Below are 24,610 nucleotides of genomic sequence, written 5' to 3' on the forward strand. Positions count from 1 at the left end.
GAAGGATGAGGTATGCCTACTTGAGATGCTAGTGCTTGAGGAATGAAAATAACATTATGGCTTTCATTTATACATGAATTATACTTACCATGTGCTTTTCTGAGGTGAGTTAATCTCTCCTGGTGCACTTCTTCGACTGACGATATCTCATCCACAGCTGTATGGCACAAAAAGAAAAGAAATATATATTAAAGCATAATGGGCAACTGCACTGGCTGGCTAGATAATTATTGCCATATCATACACAGGTAATGGGTCAATATATTTACATAACTAGTAGGTGTTCCGAGTCCTAAATTCAGCTTCCTGTTAACTTAGGAAGTCCTGCTTGTGATTTTTAAGGTCACTATAGTAGTAATGATGTCCTTCCCCATTATGTGGAATGCCTGTTGCATTACAGAAGGCCTTGGCTATGTTATTCCAAGCCTCACCCTTTTATTGAGACCCAGGATAGTTCTCCTGCAGCAGCCAACAGCTATAGTGCTTTATAAGGACTGCCATAAATATCCTGGAGTCTTTAATACCTCACTTTTGTGCTCTAAATTTAGCAACATTCTCTCCATCACCAGTCATGCCTGCATAAGTCAAGCTAACAAATATGTTTGAATTGGTACCTAATTCAAATCTTGCTTGCTCTGGAATTGCTTAAAGATGCAGAGCATTGCCAACTGCATTTGTACAACTAAATGCAGATGGACTCCTGCACAGACAAGTTAGCACTACTTATATCACATAGCAGTAAAGGTGTGAACCATACCTCTGAGGGTGGCCTAATGGTTAAGGTGTTTGCCTCACAAACACAAGGTGCAGGGTTTAAGTCTCACATGGGGTAATTAGCTAGGCTTAAAATGGCTCACAAGAGCAGTCAGCCTAGTATGAACCTATGAGCTGTGCCATGTGTGATGCTCCACTCATTATCACAGGTTCTAGTGCTCAACAATGGAATGCTGAATGGCATGTTTTTTAAGAAAAGTGAAATATGATGAATTATGACCTATTGTCATGTTATTCTTGGGAAACAAACCCATAGGATAAAGGATGCAAAAATTGCAACTTATTCTATTCATACAAAAAATGAGTGTGAAATGATCTGGGAACAGGTTTAGATGCCTGCATCACCTGTACTATTTCTCAAAGCTGAATACTCTTACACATTATGATGGGAGTGTGACAACTTTAATTTATTCTTACAGTACTGCTCAGTCTGCTGAATAAAGCAAAACAATGCTGTTCTTCATTGTGCTACTGACAGCAGTCCAAAAAAAAAATGTCAGTTTTCACCTTGAGCCATGGAATGCAGTACATTGCTACTGAACAAGGCTTGCCAAGGGTGCATAATGCCAAACAGCATGCAAATGATACAAGAAAAATATTGTAGATAAAATACTTTACTCGTACATGTTTAACCAAATTTGTTATGTTGCAAAAGGGACCTGTATAGATTTGAATCCTGTCAGACAAGAGTAGTGACTGCACTCATTTCACAGTATTTCATAGAGTTGCCATAAACAGACTAACATTAGCAAGGTGATAAACAGTTTAAATGTAATAATAATGTGACATTGTATTAAAACACATTAAAAGTGTAACAGAGACAAGCTATGAAGGTTGTCCTTTCACATGTAACATTAAATGTTTGGATGTTTCAGATATTGCAAACAGTTAGTGTAGGCATGTACTCACATAATATTAAACAAAGACTACAAATGCTGTAGATGTATCCTTTTCTTTCTGTCTAATGCCTCATTCATTATATATGCTTTCATAATAGCAACTCTGTGGTCTATTGCTATGTGTTACCTTTACCAATGCTTAAAGTATTCCCTTTAATATGAATAACATTTATTATGAAGGGCTGGTAACTGCAGTCTTTAAAGCCAACATCTGAATGTTAGGAATGTCAATTTCCTAAATCACTTAATATATTTTTAGACTTTTTGTGAAGTCTCTTCTCCCTGATGCACCTTCAGTAGGTGTATATCAAAGAGGGAAGGCTTTGAAAGCTGACTGCTCCCACAGTCAGAGTAATTGTAGACACCTTAAAACCATTAACAGGGCACAATTCTCAAGAATGTGTGCCTGTAATCATGTAGGTTCTTACACCATGTTTGCATCCCATACACTTATTGCACTTTTGGTCTTTAGAAATGTTAATGATTTTACACCTCATTTTCACACTTATAGAAGGGGAATCAGGTAGCTCATACTCGTATCATACTGTGGAGACTCTTTTGAATCACAAAGCTTGATAATGCTAGTAAAGTGAGCGAGTGGAAGTTGTATTTATTTTCTATAATGCTGTATTCTCAAGATATGCTGTTGTTTCTTAACTAATGTTTTCTGTTTAAAATTAAAAAGTGAAGTGCAGTGAACATTGAAAATTATTTTTATTAATTTTTTTTTTTATTTTATCCCTTCCTTTTCCATAGTGATGTCTGCATTTCTACAATTCTGCTACTGAATGCTACACGGCAAATTATATTTAGTTTGTATGTCACGTTTGCACACCTATCATACATGATTTTAAGTATGTAGGAAGGTCTAGCCTTTTTATCTTCATTAGCAGGGAAAGAAAATGTTGTTCTGTTTGTGTATTTCAACTTTACTGAACTGCACAGCAGTGGAAATGACAGTTATGACAGTTTGTTCTTACTTTTACAGTGCTACATTTATAATTGTTATTGCTAATGCTGTAATGTATTACATAGTTAAACATGTGTTATCTCAATTACAGAAGTGTTATAATATCTATGCTGATAATTGAGTTTTAAATATACTTATATTTTTGTTGGGGTGGGGGGGGTCCTTATTTGGGTGTAGTCACAGTGAGCACTTAACACATTTAAATTGTTTGTGTGCATGTTGCATGCATGCAGTCACTTAGAATTGAGCTCACAGCCTTCCTGTATGTTTACTGTATATTCCATTTATTTTGTGTCTGTTTTCTATTTCATCTCATACAGGGTTAAGGCACCAAAAAACAAATCTCTACCCCGTAAGTCATCATATAATAATGCAGAAATGTAGGTCCTTATCCAGGTCTTATGTTGTCATTAGAGGTAGAGATGACCCATCTACCAGCAGGTGGCCGATAACCTTAATTCATTCAGCGGCCAAACCTACTCCCTGATACAAGACCAGGCAAGTGATATGATATCCTCTGTCTGCCATAAGAATGCTGCAATTACTCGGTAATAAGTGGTTGCTGGGGGTAGTCTTGTCACTAAATCAACATTAACTGAAATAGAGAAGTTCCAGTCAGCTGTCAGAGATCCAAATAGCTCAGAAAAGTGTACCACTAGAGTCCTTAATCTTGGTGCTGATGTGGACAATAGAGTGTTACAAGCAGACCTTCCAGGTATGCAAAAGACAAGTGTCATTGTTATATCTTCATATGCATATAACTATGATGTCTGATTTATATATATATATATAGAGAGAGAGAGACAGTCATGCAGAAATAGTGAAGTTTACTTTGGGTTTGGAGGGATCCAACCATTCAATATTTTTTTTGTATGAGAACATTTTTAATCTGCAGTTCTGAGGTGACTGTTCTTTTTTTCTCTTTTATTTGTATTGTGATACTTAGACTTCTTTTTTTTCCATTCCTCAGATACAGGCACTTCTGGATTGCAGGCTGCCAGCCTACCTGCACATAGTAAGTACACATTTGTTTATTATTAATACAGCATATAATGTAAATTCAGGTTTATATGACAGTAAAGTTTTTGTAGCTTTAGTATCAATTCAGAAGTTTGATATACCTTTATTATAATGAAAATATCTGATCAATTTTATTCTCCATTTTTTTTGTTTGTTGTGTGTATTGCTTGTTATTATAGGTGATCCTGAGGATGGCAATTTGGAATTCCTACCACCTAATGTCAGAGTATCTGTCTGTAATGATGACAGTGGTGATGAAGAGGCACAATCTTGGAGTGTAGAGGGCTAGTCTGACACTGAGGGTGTGACTCCCACATGCCCTGTATATGTTTTGGACACAGTTAGTATGCCAACAAATACCCAGGACACAGAGACCTCTGATATGGGGCAGGTTAAGGCTGACCCAGTTGATCAGGCTAGTGTAGCTACTTTGGTTGCAGATATGGTTGCTTCACCCAGTAGCCATAGTGAGGGTGTGATGCAACTCAGGAGGGTTGGCAGGGAAGATCGGAGGAGGCCTACTTTCCAATGTCCCACTGAAGTTGGCATGCCATTAGGTGCTACCAGAAATATGTGTAGGCCTGTAGTGGAGCTATAGGCATGTTTCACTGGGACCTATGAAGAGTTAACCTAACTACTAAATGGTGTGCTTTCTGATATGAGCGATTCCTGAAATGTGTGATCATTTCCTTAGAACGGATGAACAACACACTGGATCAGGCAGATTCTGTGATGGAACATCTGTTGGGGGAGGGTGCACATTCACATGGCTTAGAATTGTCTATATATTCTGGAGTTAGCAGATGGGGCCAAGCAAGATTCTGCTCTCTGTGATGACACTCCATCCAGTGCTCTTCAATGACTGAAATGTCCACACCCAGACATGGTAGGTTATGGGTTGTATTTCTTGATATAGTCATGTGGAGACCTCATCCGGTAGACATCACACATGTTTAATTAGAACCCCAACTTCTGTCTAGGGCCATGGAAGTAGCAGTACAACTCATGGCAGAGGTGGTTCACATGGAGAGGGGTGACAACATTGAACTAATTACTCTACCATGCATGACTCACACCTGTCCGAGATGTTAGGATGTAGTGCTAGCATAGTGCCTGATTGTTTACATGCAGATACACACACATTTTGAAAAGAAAAATTCACTTGCCCATACCATTTCACACTCATGCAAACTATCTAAACAGTACTATTGTGTGCTATACACCTATTGTTACTTGTCCTGAGCACTGTATGCTGTGGAAGATACATGTGTTTTTTTTTTTACTTGCACACACTCACTGCTTTGGTGTCAAGCCTGCCCTCCTTCCAACCCTCCACTAGGTGCAAATGATGATTACTGTGCCCTGCCCTTTGCAGATGCCTTTATGACTTAGGGTTGCATACATATTTGATGCATACAGTGGATGGCTAATGCTTGCTTATTCACAAGATTGGATTTATCGATATGTATTGTAGAGTAAATGTTTATGAGTTTTTGTTCTTAACCATTTGTGAATGATTGGGTCTATAAATGTTGAACTGTATCATATTTCATTTAATATTGTCATTACAGCAATGGAAGCATTAGGTACTTCAGTCTTGCTTCCTGGTATAGTTGTGCACTTGAGGGCATAATTGACTTATTCCATACTATATAGACTGTGATCAGCTGCAATGCCTGATGCACACTACTCTTTCTAAAAAATAACCGTATATTGCAAACATCTTACAGAACAGATAATACTAACATAACTGTGCATCTTAAGAAATGCTCTGCATATGGGTATATACATATTTCCATATGAGAACAATCAATTGTATGACTTTTTTTTTTACTTTACAGGTTCCACACTTACATTGTCATTACTGCAGCTACAGATTGTGATCTTGAGGTTGTCTCTGTTTGCTGGTATCAGAATAAGGTCATTACATGATTAAATAAAGTTTGTGGAGTCTGACAGACATCAGTTTTCCTATCTGAATGTGCATGGGATTTGACCTGGGTAGTGCCTGTGTGTGCTATCCTTTGCCTCTTTGCCAGAGCCAGGGCATACTCTGCACACTTCTGTCTGCCAGCTTGATCTGCAGCTGGTTATTCTCCATCAGGCTCATCAACTGTACCTGCTGCTGCTGCTGGTCCTGCCTATGGTTGTTGAAACTGTGGTCTTGCCCCTTTCTGTCCTTGCTGAAGCTTTTTTCTGAGTATTATACTGCGTAACATGAAACAGACATTATGCATTTCGGCACAGGTATCCGGGTCAGACTGCAGTGCACTACTGATGTCTCAAAACATTGGAACCCTGATTTAAGCAAACTAAACACATGTTCTGTGATATTCCTAGTTTGAACACGGGCTTTCTTGAAACCATCTACAGTGAGGCTGTGTGGGTATCTCATGGGTGCCATGAGCCAGGGCTGCAGTGCATAACCTGCATCCCACCAGATACCACTGAGGAATGTCACGCCTAGAGAATCTGGTGTATAGCTTGCAAGTGTGCCACATGTGTGAGTTACGGAAATTGCCAGGGTTACTTGCACTTATGTTGAAGATGATCCCTTGGGCATTGCACACAACCTAACATTTTATAGAGTAGAAACCTTTTCTGTTGATGCACCTCCCTCACTGATCACTGGATCTGACCTTTATATATCTGTGTGGGCAATCTATGGCTCCCAACACTTCAGGGAAGTGTGCTACTGCATGGAATTCCTATGTATTTCTTGCTATCTTTAGTGGGGTTTGTGGGAAACAAATTGATCCCTTGCATGTAGTATTACCACATTTAAAAACTGATATCATATTCTTGAGGTTGATGCTGTAACACCCATAATGTATCCCCTGTGGGTCTCTGGAATGTACCAATATATAGCACATGTAATGCCAAACATACCTTGTTTACACTGGGACGGGTTGTCCACGATTTCCATATGGCTTGAAGTGGGGGCAGAAGAGTTTGTGTATTTCCTCAAGTGCTTCACTGTCCACCCTGTATCTCTCAACACTTTTTATTTTGCACAGTCAAAGATAAGTCAAATGGGGTCAAAGCACCTTTTTTCTTCTTCCTCGAAGTCTGACAGCAGACACAGCAGCACCCTGGTTTTAAGCCTGTTACACGTACAGCTTAATAATAGCAGCAGCAACCTGTAACAAGGTTTTTTTTTTTAAATCAGTGTAATCATGCCTGTATCCCAGTTTTGTTGTGCATGGCAAAAGCCTGCACTGAGTATACATGCCTGCTTTACAGCTTAATGAATAGCTCTTCGATGCTATACTGATTAATTAGGTTGTAATTCAGCTCTTCATCCTTTCATTCGCATGAGGCCGTGGTAGTGCAGTGGTTAGCATTGTCGCCTCACAACAAGAGGTCCTCCCATTCGATTCTCAGCTGGAGAGCCTTTTGTGTGGAGTCTGCATGTCCTCCCTGTGGTCGAGTGACATTAAAGACATGCAGGTAGGTGTGTGCATGAAAGGGTGTGCCTTCTTTGAAGGTTGGACATTGTGCTGGCAACTCAGCACCATAAAAATCCACTGCCAATCATTAGAGGACCGGAGTTCCGCTGTGGCAACCCCTAACCGGGAAAAGCCAAAAGACTATCCTTTCATTTGCATATTCTGCCGTTTCCATTTGTTTGACAGCTTTACATAGTGTAATCCATTTATCCATGTTCAAGTCATCTATGTAGAGACTATAGAACACTACAGATGAAAAGATAGATTAGAAAGATACAGCCCATGTAAGTATTGGCCAAGAATTTCACCAGCTCAATTGCTGTATGATGCTTGCCATGCCCATCTTACCAAGATTAAATTAATATCTAGTTGTTCTAATTTATTGATTAGGGTTTTGTGTATCACTCTATCAAAAGATGAAGTCTATAAAAGTTACATGACAGAATACTTTCAATTATAGATTTTATTGTATTGTAATAGGACATTGTTACAGGTAATTCTAAATCTATTTTAAACATTTTCATACCATCTAAACAACCACATTTCCTCAAAATATAACACATCTATAATCAAATGCCTAAAAACTATACCTCTCAACTGTACATATTTTCACAGAATGCCCAGATTTTTGCCTCATATTTTGGTGTGTTCCTCCTAAAATCTGTACTTTTCTGGCAAATAGTTGAGGATTGAAGTCATTAAATAATGACAAACATTTGAGTTTAAGACTCCACATCCTTCAGAAAATTCATGCTAATGCAGAACCTATTATTCTATCAACTTTCTATGTTTGTAAAAGCAATATTTAAAATCTGACCCTATTTGTCCCCCCCCCCCCCATCATTTCAGGCTTTATCCAGATTTTTTGCTCTAAGAGGTTGAGATATATGATTTATAATCCAAATAGCATCCTGAATCATACTTAGTGGAGGCATGCACCCAAACCCTGGCCCTACAAACAATAACAACTCCACCTGCTTCAAAACAAATAACATTCTAATCTCCCTGATGAAATTAACATATCTCCTTATACTCAACATAAATATAAGGAGCTTCCTAAACAAAATCCTAGAGCTACACACTACCCTAGCCCTCTACTTCCCCGACATAGTCCTCCTCACAGAGACCTAGCTAAAACCACCAAACAGTAATAATGACTTTGTTCCACCAGGTTAGAATGTTTTTAGACAAGACAGAATATCCAAAAGAGGTGGAGGTAATGCTCTCCTCTTCAAAAGCAACCTGATCATTGAATTGTTAGCCAAGGAACAACCCAAGTTCAATAATGCAGAAACTCTGTTCAAAAATCATTTCAAATAAATACATATAATTAGTACCTATATACCCCCAGCAATAACATTAACACAGGCAAATCCATTCTACACTGGACATCCCAAAAATTTCCTCAGGAAACAATCATATTAGGTGACATTAATATTGACTGGTCCTCCTGTAACACGGTCCACCCCACTATCCACATTAACCTACACAGTTTCTCTCAACTAATCAAAACCACAACATGGGTAGATAAAGCATCAAAAAAGGATTCCATCCTTGACTGGATCCTTACTAACAAACCATGTCAATTCTACCTCTCAGGGTCCCACCCAGACACCCTCAGCAACCAACTTCCCACCTTTATAACTAGACACCAAGTGAATCCATTAAAATCCTCCACCCTCCAACAAATCCGGTACACAAAGAATTTCAAAACCCATAACTTCATATCTGCACTTAATCAATGCAGCTGGAGACCACTCTTATCTGTCCCCCTCAAAAGTTCCATAGACTACTTCAATAACACTTTACTAAACATTCTAACTTATCTTGCCCCTATCACAACTGTCAGAACTAAATCCAACTATGCCCCTTGGCTGACCAGAGATACCTGTGTACTACTAAAACAATGAGATAAAGCTTGGTACTTGTGGCATCAAAATAAAACTCAAACTAATACACAGGCATACCAGGAACTAAGGAACAAAGCCAAAAAACAAACTAGGACAAACAAAAGGAGCCACTATTTAGGCATTTAAATCAAACACAAAAATAATCCACAAAAATTCTGGGCTGCCATTGATAAAGTCCTACAACCAGGAAAGACAAGTTCTTCACCCCCTAACATTGACACCACCACCAATAATACTGCCACCCAATTCAACAAACACTTCACCAAATCCATCCTCGTCCTCACCAATAATAGTTCTCCCACTTCATATCCAAACCTATCTTCCGGACCAGCAGACCAAAACCTCTTCTCTTTACAGCTTGTCCTAACTGCACAATATACAAATGCCTAAATAGGCTTAAACCCACAACCCTGACTGCCAACAAAATTACCTGCATAATATCTAAAGATTGCAGCCAAAGCCATCTCTTAACCAGTTTCCATGCAGTCCATTAACTGCTCTTTATCAGAACAACGTGTTCCTTCTCTGTGGAAAATTTCACATATAACACTACTCCACAAAGGAGGTAACTCTGTGGAACTGTCTAATTGCTGTCTAATTGCCATTCTATCCCCCTTATCTAAAATCCTCGAAAAATGGATATCTTCCCAAATAACACTCTTATCTCCTTACTAATAAACTGCTAACTAATACCCAGTGCAGATGCTGCCCCAATCACAGTACTACCACAGCCCTTATTAGCATTACCAACACAGTAAACCAACATTAAAACAATGGTAACCTAAGATCCACTGTATTCTTACATCTCTCTAAGGTCTTCAGTACTGTCTCTCATCCCAAATTCCTTTCTCCAATCATATTCTCAGCCACTCCACACTAGCATGGTTTTAAGACTATCTAACCAACTGCCAACAAGCAGTAAACTGGCAAAGCTCCTTATCTACCCTCCTACCTGTCACCCTAGGTGTCCCCCAAGGATCCATTCTTGGACTCTTATTTTCAACATATTCACCAACCAACTCCACAAACCTATCCGCCATGCCACTCTAGTCCAGTACGTTGATGACTCCATGCTAATCTGGTCATCCCCATCACTCCTTCAACTTCAGGAACTGACACAAGAGTACTTTACTGTTGTTGAAACCTGGTTAGCCAACTCTCAACTAATATTTAACCCCAATAAAACACAGCTAATGATATTCTATCCCACTAGAGCCTTAGACCCCATAGCACTATTTACAATATTCTCAGCTAATAACACCAGTACCACACCTGTCCAACACATCAAGCTTCTAGGGTTATCATAGATCACAACATGAAATTCAATATGCGCATTGCACAGACAATAAAGAAAGTCCATAAAAAACTCGGAACCCTATATAGATGCAAAAAGTACCTCACCAATGACAGTAAAGCTACCATTGCAAGAAACCACTTACTATCCACATTCATCTATGACTCCCCCATACTCATCAACCTAAACAAAACAGACTTTAACAAACTAAACACCTGCTATAATAAAATAGCTAGGAGTGTTACCAATTCACCCTTCAGGACACATCACTGCATAGCAATCAAGCAACTATCCTGGGTAGAATTACCCAACCTGCTCACATATAACCAGCTCACAATAGCCCACCAAATTCTATATTATCCCAATAGAGTTCCTGCTCTTCAAGGTCTACGTAATATCTACTCTAACAAATGACTAAGATCCACCAATAAAGCACTGGCTGACATAGGCAAAAGCAACAATAGTTCTGGGGATACCTTGTTTTCCATTTCTGTTGAAAAGCATGGACTACCATCCCTGTACATATTAGGACCACTGAAAACAAACATTATTTCAAAAAACTCCTCCGATCCCATTTACATAGTTCTTGGTTATGTAATTGTTCTGACCCTGGGTAGCTTCACTTAAATAAATCATATCATACTTTAACCTACTATGAAAGCTTGCAACAACTCCTTTCTATATCCTTAATCGATCAATGCGTGTTTACACTACTAGCCACTGATGAGTGCAGCCAAATGACTGAACAAAATGTCCTTTCAACTGTATTGTTTATTGTAACACACTGTTCCTTATAGTGTATTTACTTTTTGCTCCTTTCTTGTCCTTGAAACTGCACCTTATTAACTTTCTGACTCTGTACTGTACTTTATTAACGTGTGCATTGTATTTAATGTATTTGCTGCACTAGTCTTTGTGGATCCTTTCTCCCCAGGCCTCCATTGAAATTGGGATTCATTACCAGTCAGATTTTCCCAGTAAACAAATGTAAAATAAATAAATGAATAATTCTGATATATGGTTTGAGGTGCCAACCTTTTAAGTTCTGACATTTTATCCAAAATAGCAGTCTACATTATTGTTTAGAACAAGAAAGGAAACATATTGATCTATGTGACTCTAGGTTTGTCCTATTCACTTTTCCCTTAAATACTGCTTTGGCAAGTACATGCCTTCAGTCTTAAGGAATCCCCCATACTTAAGTAACTCTACAGATAACATGTACTGGCTCTATAAATTCAGGCTAAAGTACACGCAGGTCTTTTCAGAATCAATATGTATTGTGGAGTAAAAGTTGTTGAGTTTGTGTTCTTAACCATTTGTGAATGATTGGGTCTATAACTGTTGAACTGTATCATATTTCATTTAATATTGTCGTTACAGCAATGGAAGCATTAGGTACTTCAGTCTTTCTTCTTGGTATATTTGTACACTTGAGGGTATAATTAACTTGTTCCATACTGTATAGACTGTGGTCAACTGCAATGCCTGATGCACACTACTCTTTCTAAAACATAACCGTATATGCAGACATCTTACAGAAGAGATAATACTAACATAACTGTGCATCTTAAAGAAATGCTTTGCATATGGGTATATACATATTTCCATATGAGAACAATCAATTGTATAACATTTTTTTTTTTTACTTTACGGGTTCACACTTAAGTTCATAGTTTAGTATTAGGCTGACTGCCCTTGTGGGCCATTTTTATGCCTACTCAATTACCCCTAGTGAGAATCAAACCCCGCACCTTGTGTCTGTAAGGTAAACACCTTAACCATTTTGCCAACCCCCCCCCCCCTTACATTGATTTACATTCTCATTAACTGCAGCTACAGCTTGTGACCTTGTGGTTGTCTCTGTTTGCTGGTATCAGAATAAAACCATTACATGATTAAATAAAGGTTATGGAGTCTGACAGACATCAATTTTCTTATCTGAATGTACATGGGATTTGACCTGGGTAGTGATTTTGTGTGCTATCCTTTGCCTCTTTGCCAGAGCCAGGGCATCCTCTGCACGCTTCTGTCTGCCAGCTCGATCTGCAGCTGGTTGTTCTCCATCAGGCTCCTCAACTGTACCTGCTGCTGCTGCTGGTCCTGCCTGTGGTTGTTGAAACTGTGTTCTTGCCTCTTTCTGCCCTTGCTGAAGCTTTTTTCTGAGTATTATACTGTGTAACATGGAATAGACTTTATGCATTTCGGCACAGGTATCCGGGTCAGACTGGATGCACTACTGATGTCTCTAAACATTGTAATCTTGATTTAAGCAAACTGAAAACATGTTCTGTGATATTCCTAGTTTGAACATGGGCTTTCTTGAAACCATGCACAGTAAGGATGTGTGGGTTTCTCATGGGTGCCATTAGCCAGGGCTGCAGCGCATAACCTGCATCCTACCAGATACCATTGAGGAAAGTCACGCCTAGAGAATCTGGTCTATAGCTTGTAAGTGTGCCATATGTGTGAGTTTTTGAAATTGCCCGGGTTACCTGCACAGATGTTGAAGATGATCCCTTGGGCATTGCACACAACCTGACATTTTATAGAGTGGAATCCTTTTCTGTTGATGCACCTTCCTCCCAGATCACCGAATCTGACCTTTATTTATCTGTGTGTGCAATCTATGGCTCCCAACACTTCAGGGAAGTGTGCTACTGCATGGAATTCCTATGTATTTCTTCCTATCTCTAGTGGGGTTTGTGGGAAACAAATTGATCCCTTGCATGTAGTATCACCGCATTTAAAAACTGATATATTCTTGAGGCTGATGCTGTAACCCCCCTAATGTATACCTTGTGGGTCTCTGGAATGTACCAGTATATGTAATGCCAAACATACCATGTTTCCACTGGGAAGGGTTGTCCACAATTTCCATATGGTTTGAAGTGGGGGCAGAAGAGGTTGTGTATTCCCTTAAGTGCTTCCCTGTCCACCCTGTATCTTTCAACAATTTTTATTTCACACAGTCCAAGATGAGTCAAATGGGATCAAAACACCTTTTTTCTTCTTGCTCGAGGTCTGGCAGCAGACACAGCAGCACCCTGGTTTAAAGCCTGTTACACGTACAGCTTAATAATAGCAGCAGCCACCTGTAACAAGGTTTTTTTTTTTAAATCAGTGTAATCATGCTTGTACCCCAGTTTTGTTGTGCATGGCAAAAGCCTGTACTGAGTATACATGACTGCTTTATAGCTTAATGAATAGCTATTCCATGCTGTACTGATTAATTAGCTTGTATTTCAGCTCTTTATCCTTTCAATCGCATGAGGCTGTGGTGGTGCAGTGGTTAGTGTTGTTGCCTCACAGCAAGAGGTCTTCCCATTCGATTCTCAGCTGGAGAGCCTTCTGTGTGGAGTCTGCACATCCTCCCTGCGGTTGAGTGACATTAAAGACATGCAAGTAGGTGCATGCATGAAAGGGTGTGCCTTCTTTGAAGGTTGGACATTGGGCTGGCAATTTGGCACCGTACAACTCCACTGCCAATCATTAGCGGACTGAAGTTCCGCTGTGGCAACCCCTAACTGGGAAAAGCCAAAAGACTATCCTTTCATTCGCATATTCTGCCGTTTCCAATTGTTTGATAGCTTTACACACTGTAATCAGTTTACCCATGTTCAAGTCATCTATGTAGAGACTATAGAACACTACAGATGAAAAGATAAATCAGAAAGATACAACCCATGTAAGTATGGGCCAAGAATTTCACCAGCTCAATTGCTGTATGATGCTTGCCATGCCCACCTTACCAAGATTAAATTAATATCTAGTTGTTCTAATTTATTCATTAGGGTTTTGTGTATCACTCTATCAAAAGTTGAAGTCTATATAAGTTATGTGAAAGAATACTCCTTTCAATTATAAATTCTATTGTATTGTAATAGGACATTATTACAGGTAATTATAAATGTATTTTAAACATTTTCATACCATCTAAACAACCACATTTCCTCAAAATATAACACATCTGTAATCAAATCCCTAAAAACTACACCGCTCAACTGTACAGATTTTCACAGAATGTCCAGATTTTTGCCTCATATTTTTGGTGTGTTCCTCCTAAAATCTGTACTTTTCTGGCAAATATTTGAGGATTGAAGTAATTAAATAATGACAGACATTTGAGTTTAAGACTCCACATACTTCAGAAAATTCATGCTAATGTAAAACATATTATTCTATCAACTTTCTATGTTTGTAGGAGCAATATTTAAAATCTGTTCCTATTTGTCCCCCCATCATTTTAGGCTTAGTCGAGATTTTTTTGCTCTATGATTTATAATCCAAATAGCATCCTGAATCATACTTAGTGGAGGCATGCACCCAAACCCTGGTCCTACAAACAATAACAACTCCCCCTTCTATCAAATAAATAACATTCTAATCTCCCTGAGGAAATCAACCGATCTCTTTATACTCAACATAAATATAAGGAGCTTCCTAAACAAAATCCCAGAGCTACACGCTACCCTAGCCCTCTACTTCCCTGACATAGTTCTCCTCACAAAGACCTGGCTAAAACCACCAAACAATAATAATGACTTTGTTCCACCAGGTTAGAATGTTCTTAGACAAGACAGGATATCCAAAAGAGGTGGAGGTAATGTTCTCCTCTTCAAAAGCAACCTGACCATTGAATTGTTAGCCAAGTAACGACCCAAGTTCAATAATGCAGAAACTCTGTTCACTAAGCTGAAAATCAATTCAAATAAATAAATATAATTGGTACCTATATACCCCTGGCAATAATATTAACACAGGCAAATCCATTCTAGACTGGATATCCCAAAAGTTTCCTCAGGAAACAATCATATTAGGTGACATTAATATTGACTGGTCTTCCTGTAACACGATCCACCCCACTAACCACATTAACCTACACAGTTTCTTTCAAGTAATCAAAACCACAACATGGTTAGATAAAGCATCAAAAAAGGATTCCATTCTTGACTGGATCCTTACTAACAGACCATGTCAATCCTAACTCTCAGGGTCCCACCCAGACATCCTCAGCAACCACCTTCCCACCTTTATAATTAGACACCAAGTGAATCCATTAAAATCATCTACCCTCCAACAAATCTTGTACACGAAGAATTTCAAAACCCATAACTTCATATCTGCACTTAATCAATGCAGCTGGAGACCACTCTCTTCTGCCCCCCTCAAAAGTGCCACAGACTACTTCAGTAACACTTTCCTAAACATTCTAAATTATCTTGCCCTTATCAGAACTGTCAGAACTAAGTCCAACTATGCCCCTTGGCTGACCAGAGATACCTGTGTACTACTAAAACAAAGAGATAAAGCTTGGTACTTGTGGCATCAAAATAAACATCAAACTAATACACAGGCATACCAGGAACTAAGGAACAAAGCCAAAAAACAAATTAGGACAGACAAAAGGAGTCCCTATATGGGCATCCAAATCAAACACAAAAATAATTCACAAAAATTCTGGGCTGCCATTGATAAAGTCCTACAACCAGGAAAGACAAGTTCTTCACCCCCTAACAGTGACACCACCACCAATAATATTGCCACCCAATTCAACAGACACTTCACCAAATCCATCCTCGTCCTCACCAATAATAGTTCTCCCACTTCATATCCAAACCTATCTTCCGGACCAGCAGACCAAAGCCTCTTCTCTTTACAGCCTGTCCTAACTGCACAATATACAAATGCCTAAATAGGCTTAAACCCACAACCCTGACTGCCAACAAAATTACCTGCAGAATATCTAAAGATTGCAGCCAAAGCCATCTCTTACCCAGTTTCCATGCTGTCCATTAACTGCTCTTTATCAGAACAATGTGTTCCTTCTCTGTGGAAAATTTCACATATAACACTACTCCACAAAGGAGGTAACTCTGTGGAACTGTCTAATTGCTGTCTAATTTCCATTCTATCCCCCTTATCTAAAATCCTCGAAAAATGGATAACTTCCCAAATAACACTCTTATCTCCTTACTAATAAACTGCTAACCAATACCCAGTGCAGATGGTGCCCCAATCACAGTACTACCACAGCCCTTATTAGCATTACCAACACAGTAAACCAACATTAAAACAATGGTAACCTAAGATCCACTGTATTCCTACAATCTCTCTAAGGTCTTCAGTACTGTCTCTCATCCCAAATTCCTTTCTCCAATCATAATCTCAGCCACTCCACACTAGCGTGGTTTTAAGGCTATCTAACCAACTGCCAACAAGCAGTAAACTGGCAAAGCTCCTTATCTCCCCTCCTACCTGTCACCCTAGGTGTCCCCCAAGGATCCATTCTTGGACTCTTATTTTCAACATATTCACCAACCAACTCCACAAACCTATCCGCCATGCCACTCTAGTCCAGTACGTCGATAACTCCATGCTAATCTGGTCTGCCCCATCACTCCCTCAACTCCAGGAACTGACACAAGAATCCTTTACTGTTGTTGAAACCTGGTTAGCCAACTCTCAACTAATATTTAACCCCAATAAAACACAGCTAATGATATTCTATCCCACTAGAGCCTTAGACCCCATAGCACTATTCACAATATTCTCAGCTAATAACACCAGTACCACACCTGTCCAACACATAAAGCTTCTAGGGTTATCATAGATCACAACATGAAATTCAATATGCGCATTGCACAGACAATAAAGAAAGTCCATAAAAAACTCGGAACCCTATATAGATCCAAAAGGTACCTCAACAATGAAAGTAAAGCTACCATCGCAAGAACCCTCCTACTATCCACATCCATCTATGCCTCCCCCATACTCATCAGCCTAAACAAAACAAACTTTAACAAACTAAACACCTGCTATAATAAAATAGCTAGGAGTATTACCAATTCACCCTTCAGAACACATCACTGCATAGCAATCAAGCAACTATCCTGGGTAGAATTACCCAACCTGCTCACATATAACCAGCACACAATAGACCACCAAATTTTATATTATCCCGATAGAGTTCCTGCTCTTCAAGGTCTACGTAATATCTACTCTAACAAATCACTAAGATCCACCAATAAAGCACTGGCTGACATAGGCAAAAGCAACAATAGCTCTGGGGATACCTTGTTTTCCATTTCCTGTTGAAAAGCATGGACTACCATCCCTGTAGATATTAGGACCACTGAAAAAAAAAATATTTCAAAAAAACTCCTCCGGTCCCATTTACATAGTTCTTGGTTATGTAATTGTTCTGACCCTGGGTAGTTTCACTTAATTAGATCATATAATACTTTAACCTTCTATGAAAGCTTGCAACAACTCCTTTCTATATCCTTAATCGATCAATGTGTGTTTACACTACTAGCCACTGATGAGTGCAGCCAAATGACTGAACAAAATGTCCTTTCAACTGTATTGTTTATTGTAACACACTGTTCCTTATAGTGTATTTACTTTTTGCTCCTTTCTTGTCCTTGAAACTGCACCTTATTAACTTTCTGACTCTGTACTGTACTTTATTAACGTGTGCATTGTATTTAATGTATTTGCTGCACTAGTCTTTGTGGATCCTTTCTCCCATGGCCTCCATTGAAAATGGGATTCATTCCCAGTCAGACTTTCCCAGTAAACAAATGTAAAATAAATAAATAAATAATTCTGATATATAGTTTCAGGTGCCAACCTTTTAAGTTCTGACATTTTATCCAAAATAGCAGTCTACATTATTTTTTTAGAACAAGAAAGGAAACATATTGATCTATGTGACTCTAGGTTTATGCTATTCACTTTTCCCTTAAATATTGAGTTGGCAAGTACATGCCTTCAGTCTTAAGGAACCCACCATACTAAAGTAACCCTACAGATAACATGTACTGGTACTATAAATTCAGGCTAAAGTACATGCAGGTCTTTATTACTAATTCTGTCTCCTCCCTGTGCTTTGTTTGGATTCAGTTTTTTTTTCAATATAATTTAATCTAATTTCAGAATATGAAGTCACTTTGATGTTAGTAGCACAATTTTTCACCCCCTTTGTGGAAACAAATTTTGTGTATGATTTTGTAAATATATCTATGAGCTGTATTTGAAAATAAAGTTTACAATCTATGCACATATTAAGGATTAGTGCACTTTTAATTCTACCACATCATATGTATCCATAAGATGCTTTCTTATTATGCTCAACATCTTTATGTAGATTTCCTTACAACTTTTCCTGATCTTGTCTCACATTACTTTTAATTTGTCTATCCAGTTTGTTTATTTCTGTTTTCAAAATATAGTTCAACCTTGTTTCCATTATTGTATTTTTTTCTCTCATCTTATTTAAGTTTCTTGTCATAGGTTCATAGGTGTGTACTAGGCTAATGGCCCTGGAGCCTTTACAAGCATTGCCTATAGGATTACCCTGGCATCGTGGATATATCCTCCTGACCTTATGTGTCTGGATCCTGAGGATAAATAAAATACTTGTTGCATTCCTTCTGCAGTCTTTCCACTGAATGCATCACTCCAATTAGTTTTTCACAGTGACCATTTGGCTTCCTTACAGTGTACTATTAATCTTCTGTGCACTGGTTTAAATTTAAGTTTGGTAGAATTATCATCTGGTAACTTAAACTTTATAAACCCTTTGATCACTGCTCATCAAAGATGGTAAAAGTTGTCATGAGGTAACATGTTTTTCTCAGGAACACAGGCAATGGCTGATATGTTACTTTCATTACTAGGTTTGTTTACAATCTGCATTGATTATTGTTCCTGAATATACATCAAATATCATTTCCTTACTAATGTTGTATAATCAATATTATTCCAGTCTGTTTCTGCTACATTTACGATCCCAGCTACTATTATTTTTCCCGCCTGTGTTTCATGCAAGAAATGTATGCATTCCTCTAGGTCATCAGACTTGACTTTGGTGGCCTATACACTCCAGCAATTGTTATATGTTCCAGAATCATCTTTACTGTCACAGTTACATAATATACAGTATTGGTGTTTTCATCAAACACATAATAATCTCTGGTTTCATAAAAATCTTAAATGCTTTTCATAGCTCCTCCACCTGATTTTTGTTAGAACATTTGTTACAGTAGAAACACTGGCACCCTGACAGAACTGCTTTTCTGTCATTGTTCTTTAACCATGTTTCACAAACAACATCAATCTTATGTGAATGCAGCAAATTTAACAAGAAAAATATTACAGTGCTCCAAAATGTAATGGCCATTAACAGATAAATCAGATTTTGCTATCTGCACACTGTTACATTTCTATTTTGGCAAAAATCCTACCTTATGTTAGTCAAATATTACAATATATGTGTATGTATTTCTTTAAAATAACTGTCCTGAACTATCTTTATGTTAATCCTGCATTAATTTAAACCAAATAGTGTATATATCATGTGCTCATCAGCTTGATAGACAGGGCTTCCTTTCACTCATTGACAAAATTTGTTTATTTTATTTCAGAGATTGCCTACTTGTAATGCAAGCTCTTCTCAGGTTTGTCATGAATGGTACATGACTATAAAGCTTCTCAAGGATGCTTGGCCAAAAGAAAATTAAGGTTTCAATGAATGAAGGACAAATAGAGACTGAGTTATGGAAACTGTAGGTTACTTTTATATGGATGTCTGAGTAATAATTTTTGCATGGCTTGACACAGTGACTGTCAGATTGGAGATTTTACAAAATACACTTCTCCAGGTACATCATCATTCTCTTTCGGCTTTTCCCGTTAGGGGTCGCCACAGCGGATCATCTCTTTCCATTTCTTCCTATCCTCTGCATCTTGCTCTGTCACACCAACCGCCTGCATGTCCTCTCTCACCACGTCCATAAACCTTATCTTAGGCCTTCCTCTATTCCTCTTACCTGGCAGCTCCATCCTTAGCATCTTTTTCCCAATATACCCATCATCCCTCCTCAGCACATGTCCAAACCAACGCAATCTCGTCTCTCTTGCTTTGTCTCCAAACTGTCCAACATGAGCTGACCCTCTAATATACCGATTCCTAATCCTATCCATCCTAGTCACACCGATTGCAAATCTTAACATCTTTAACTCTGCCACATCCAGCTCTGACTCCTGCCTTTTTGTCAATGCCACTGTCTCCAACCCATATAACATAGCTGGTCTCACTACACTCTTGTAGACCTTCCCTTTCACTCTTACGGATACCCGTCTGTCACAAATCACTCCTGACACTCTTCTCCACCCATTCCACCCTGCCTGTACTCTCTTCTTCACCTCTCTTCCACATTCACCATTACTCTGAACTGTTGATCCCAAGTACTTAAACTCGTCCACCTTTCCAACTCTACTCCCTGCATCCTCACCATTCCTCTACCCTCCCTCTCATTTACACACATATATTCTGTCTTAGCCCTGCTGACCCTCATTCCTCTGCTCTCTAGAGCATATCTCCACCTCTCCAGAGTCTCCTCAACCTGATTCCTACTCTCACTACAGATCACAATGTCATCTGCAAACATCATAGTCCACGGGGCCTCCTGTCTGATCTCATCTGTCAACCTGTCCATCACCACTGCAAATAAGAAAGGACTCAGAGCTGATCCTTGATGTAATCCCACCTCCACCTTAAACGGATCTGTCACTCCCACTGCAGTCCTCACCACTGTCACACTACCCTCATTACATATCCTGTACCACTCTTACGTACTTCTCTGCCACTCGCGACTTCCTCATACAATACCACAACTCTTCTCTAGGCACCCTGTCATATGCTTTCTCCAAGTCTACAAAGACACAGTGCAACTCCTTCTGACCTTCTCTGTATTTCTCCATCAACACTCTCAGAGCAAACATTGCATCTGTAGTGCTCTTTCCTGGCATGAAACCATACTGCTGATCACTAATCATCACCTCCCTTCTTAACCTTGCTTCCACTACTCTTTCCCATAACTTCAAGCTGTGACTAATCAGTTTTATCCCTCTGTAGTTACTGCAGCTCTGCACATCACCCTTATTCTTAAAGATAGGCACCAAAACACTTTTTCTCCACACCTCAGGCATCCTCTGACTTTCCAAAATTTCATTAAACAATCTAGTTAGAAATTCCACTGCCATTTCTCCTAAGCACCTCCATGCTTCCATTGGTATGTCATCTGGGCCAACAGCCTTTCCATTCTTCATCCTCTTCATAGCTGCCCTTACTTCCTCCTTGCTAATCTGTTTCACTTCCTGATTCACTATCCCCACATCATCCAACCTTCTCTCTCTCTCATTCTCTTCATTCATCAGCCTCTCAAAATACTCTTTCCATCTACTCAACACACTCTCCTCTCTTGTGAGTACCTTTCCCTCACTATCCTTTATCACCCTTACATGCTGCACATCTTTCCAAACTCTGTCCCTCTGTCTAGCTAATCGGTACAGGTCCTTTTCTCCCTCTTTAGTGTCCAATCTCTCATACAACTCTCCATATGCCCTATCCTTAGCTTTTGCCACCTCTCTCTTTGCCATGCGCCTCATCTCCTTATACTCATGTCTACTTTCTTCATCTCTTTGACAATCCCACTTCTTCTTCGCCAGCCTCTTCCTCTGTATACTCTCCTGTACTTCCTCATTCCACCACCAGGTCTCCTTGTCCTCCTTCCTCTGTCCAGATGTCACACCAAGCACCTTTCTAGCAGTCACCCTTACTAGTTCTGCTGTAGTTACCCAGCTATTCGGTAACTCTCCACTGCCTCCCAGTGCCTGTCTTAACTCTTCCCTAAACTCCACTTCACAATCACCCTTTTTTAACTTCCACCATTTAATCCTTGGCACAGCTTTCACATTCCTCCTCCTCTTCTTGATCACCAACGTCATTCTACATACCACCAATCTATGCTGCTTAACTACACTTTCCCCTGCCACCACTTTACAGTCTCCAATCTCCTTAAGACTGGCCCTCCTACATAGTATATAATCAACACTTCTCCAGGTACAGAGTGTAGAAAAACACTAATATATTCAGCTATAATTGAAAGCACTAAGATAGAATTTTGGTTTATAGTGAGAATTAAATGAGTACTATAGCTGGGATTCAGGGAGGCAGTAAGCTTGCTTGCCACTAATGCTGATTAAGAATGAATGCATCTGGAAAAATGCACAAGAGTTGCAGCTCTTGAAAGATCCAGCCAGTGACTGCAACACAGACTGCTGGAGAGGAGTACTGTACAATGTTGCCACCAAAGGTGAACATATCATTCCCCTGCCCCTGCAATGTTCTGGTGAATCCATAGCCTAATGTTTTGGCAAGAAGATAAATTGATATGGAAGGCCCCAAAGACCCATGATGCATTTGTGCTTATCTATTTTTTGGCTAAAATAATGGTTGGGTATGAGAATATAGAAAAGTGATGAAAATGCAAAAGCAAGCAGAGGGTAGAACATAAGGTGAAATGAGCAGAATTGTTGAGGGGTATGCAGGAAAAACAGAGGGCAAATACTGAGCTACCATGCTTTTCACATCTTGTTGTTGAGTTTAATCCTAACAAATCATCTGTTGTAAAAAATAAATTACCTCTCTGGGACACAATAAGGTGTCAACTCTGTGGAAATCCCATACTTACCCTGACTACAACTATAAGAACTGCTCTTATTATTAACATATACACTTCCACTGCCTGTAGATGGCATACTCATCTCAGCACTCTCTGAGGTATGCCATCTTCCTCCTATGCAGCCGCATGTTTTCTGCCTAGGCTAAGGAGAAAGAAATGGGAGTGCATTCGAAATTTGTACAGCAAACACTTTCAGCTTGCATGTGGAGGTAAAGCAGTGATCATTTACAGGTCTTAGGTTGTTGGTGGACCATAACTTCTGCCTCCCATTGACCAATGAAGTTATGATTAATTCTCCTTAGTTCATTGTAGTTGTAATGTCTTTGTACATGAGATTCTAATGCAAGCATAAAAGTCTTGGGCCAAGCTGTTCCAGTCCCCTGTTTTATACTGAAGCCTTCATATCCCTCATGCATGATCCCTACTCTGTAATTGTAATGCATTAGGTGAAGGAATGTTTTTTATTTTTTCAATATATCACCTCTGTGCTTGGAATTTAGCAGCAATGCCTCCTTCAGATGCCATAGTAATGTCTACAAGAAGTTGCAGAGATAAATGTTTGAAAATTCATGATCACACCCATTTTGTCATCTGCCAATTGGCACTCAGCAGCAGTCAGCTCATGTGCATGACAGGGGTAGAAAATCCTAAAATAAGTAATCTTTGACAATGTTTGAACATAGCAGCTTGAGATGTGAAACACAGAATCCCAGTGTCTAGGTATATTCTTGAAGCGAACTATGCATTACTGTGACTCCACTGTCAGTTTGTGTTATCTGGAATTACAGGTATCCCCTCAGAGACATGAGCTGAACTGTGCAGTGCTACCCCCAAGTACCCAGAAGTGTGTGATGCTGTGTAGAACTTAGTGCAAAGTTCAGCCAGGATACACAATATAAAAATGAAGTGACATGTAAACATCGCCATTGTGTCTCCTTTTACATAATCCCTGTGCCCATGTGCTCCAATTAGTGTGATATAAGCACCAGAGAAACAGAAGAAGCAGTGGAGTTGCACTGCTATCACTCAGATCGACAATGCATTGCGACAAACCCCCTTCTTATTCTCTAACAGGGTAAGTCTCAACATACAAAACTCTGTGCACTGATAGCTGTTTTGTTAATTAGTTACATACAAAGCTGTAACAATACTTTTAAGGGGTTATAGAACAAAAAAACTGACACAAATAATTGAAGTATATATAATTGCTGTGCAGAAGAACTCTAATGCTTAAATGAAAACGCAGCTATCTGCACTTCTTCAGATCACTTCTTTTAAATCACTCACCTGCTGTCTTATTAGTCACATCTAGTCCCTAGAGTGACCCAAAGGGAAACCACTGCTACCCACAGTTTTCTGGGCAAGGGGATAGCAATTTTAGTAGGTTAATATGTATTTCTTCCATATTATACTTGTCTGTTGAACAAATTGTCAGGAGTACTCTGAAGGGGATTTGTGGATCATTCCTGAACATGATTTTCATTGCAGTGTTTTCCATAACTATCGCTCAATATCAACATGACAGGTTAATAAGAAGCATAATGAAGGGTCTGCTGACCAAACACTGGGAAAGGTCAAAGCTCTCAGATGATGAGAATGAAGTCATCATCTAGGTAACCTTTTCCATGGTTCCTGACTTTGTCTTGGATGCAACCTACTGGGCCTACCAAGGGCAAGCCAGAAAAAACTGAGAGTTGGCAGAAGTAATCACATGCAATGGCCTAATGCAGGACTGCTCACCTTGCACAGAAAGGTAGGTCA

At 39.2% G+C, this 24,610-nt stretch overlaps 1 protein-coding gene across 1 annotated transcript in view; it reads right to left on the bottom strand.

Annotated features, from left to right (window-relative positions):
• The window catches only part of LINGO2 (leucine rich repeat and Ig domain containing 2), a 6,800,733-nt gene that overhangs the window by 5,839,078 nt on the left and 937,045 nt on the right, over positions 1-24,610 (bottom strand). Inside the window, exon 3 of the mRNA XM_044061897.1 lies at positions 89-157. The gene's annotated coding sequence lies outside the window, so the exon portion shown is untranslated. The remainder of the gene's footprint in view (positions 1-88; positions 158-24,610) is intronic.

Source organism: Protopterus annectens, chromosome 2.part0 (assembly GCF_019279795.1).
Source record: "Protopterus annectens isolate FY-2018-M chromosome 2.part0, PAN1.0, whole genome shotgun sequence".
NCBI lineage: Eukaryota > Metazoa > Chordata > Ceratodontiformes > Protopteridae > Protopterus > Protopterus annectens.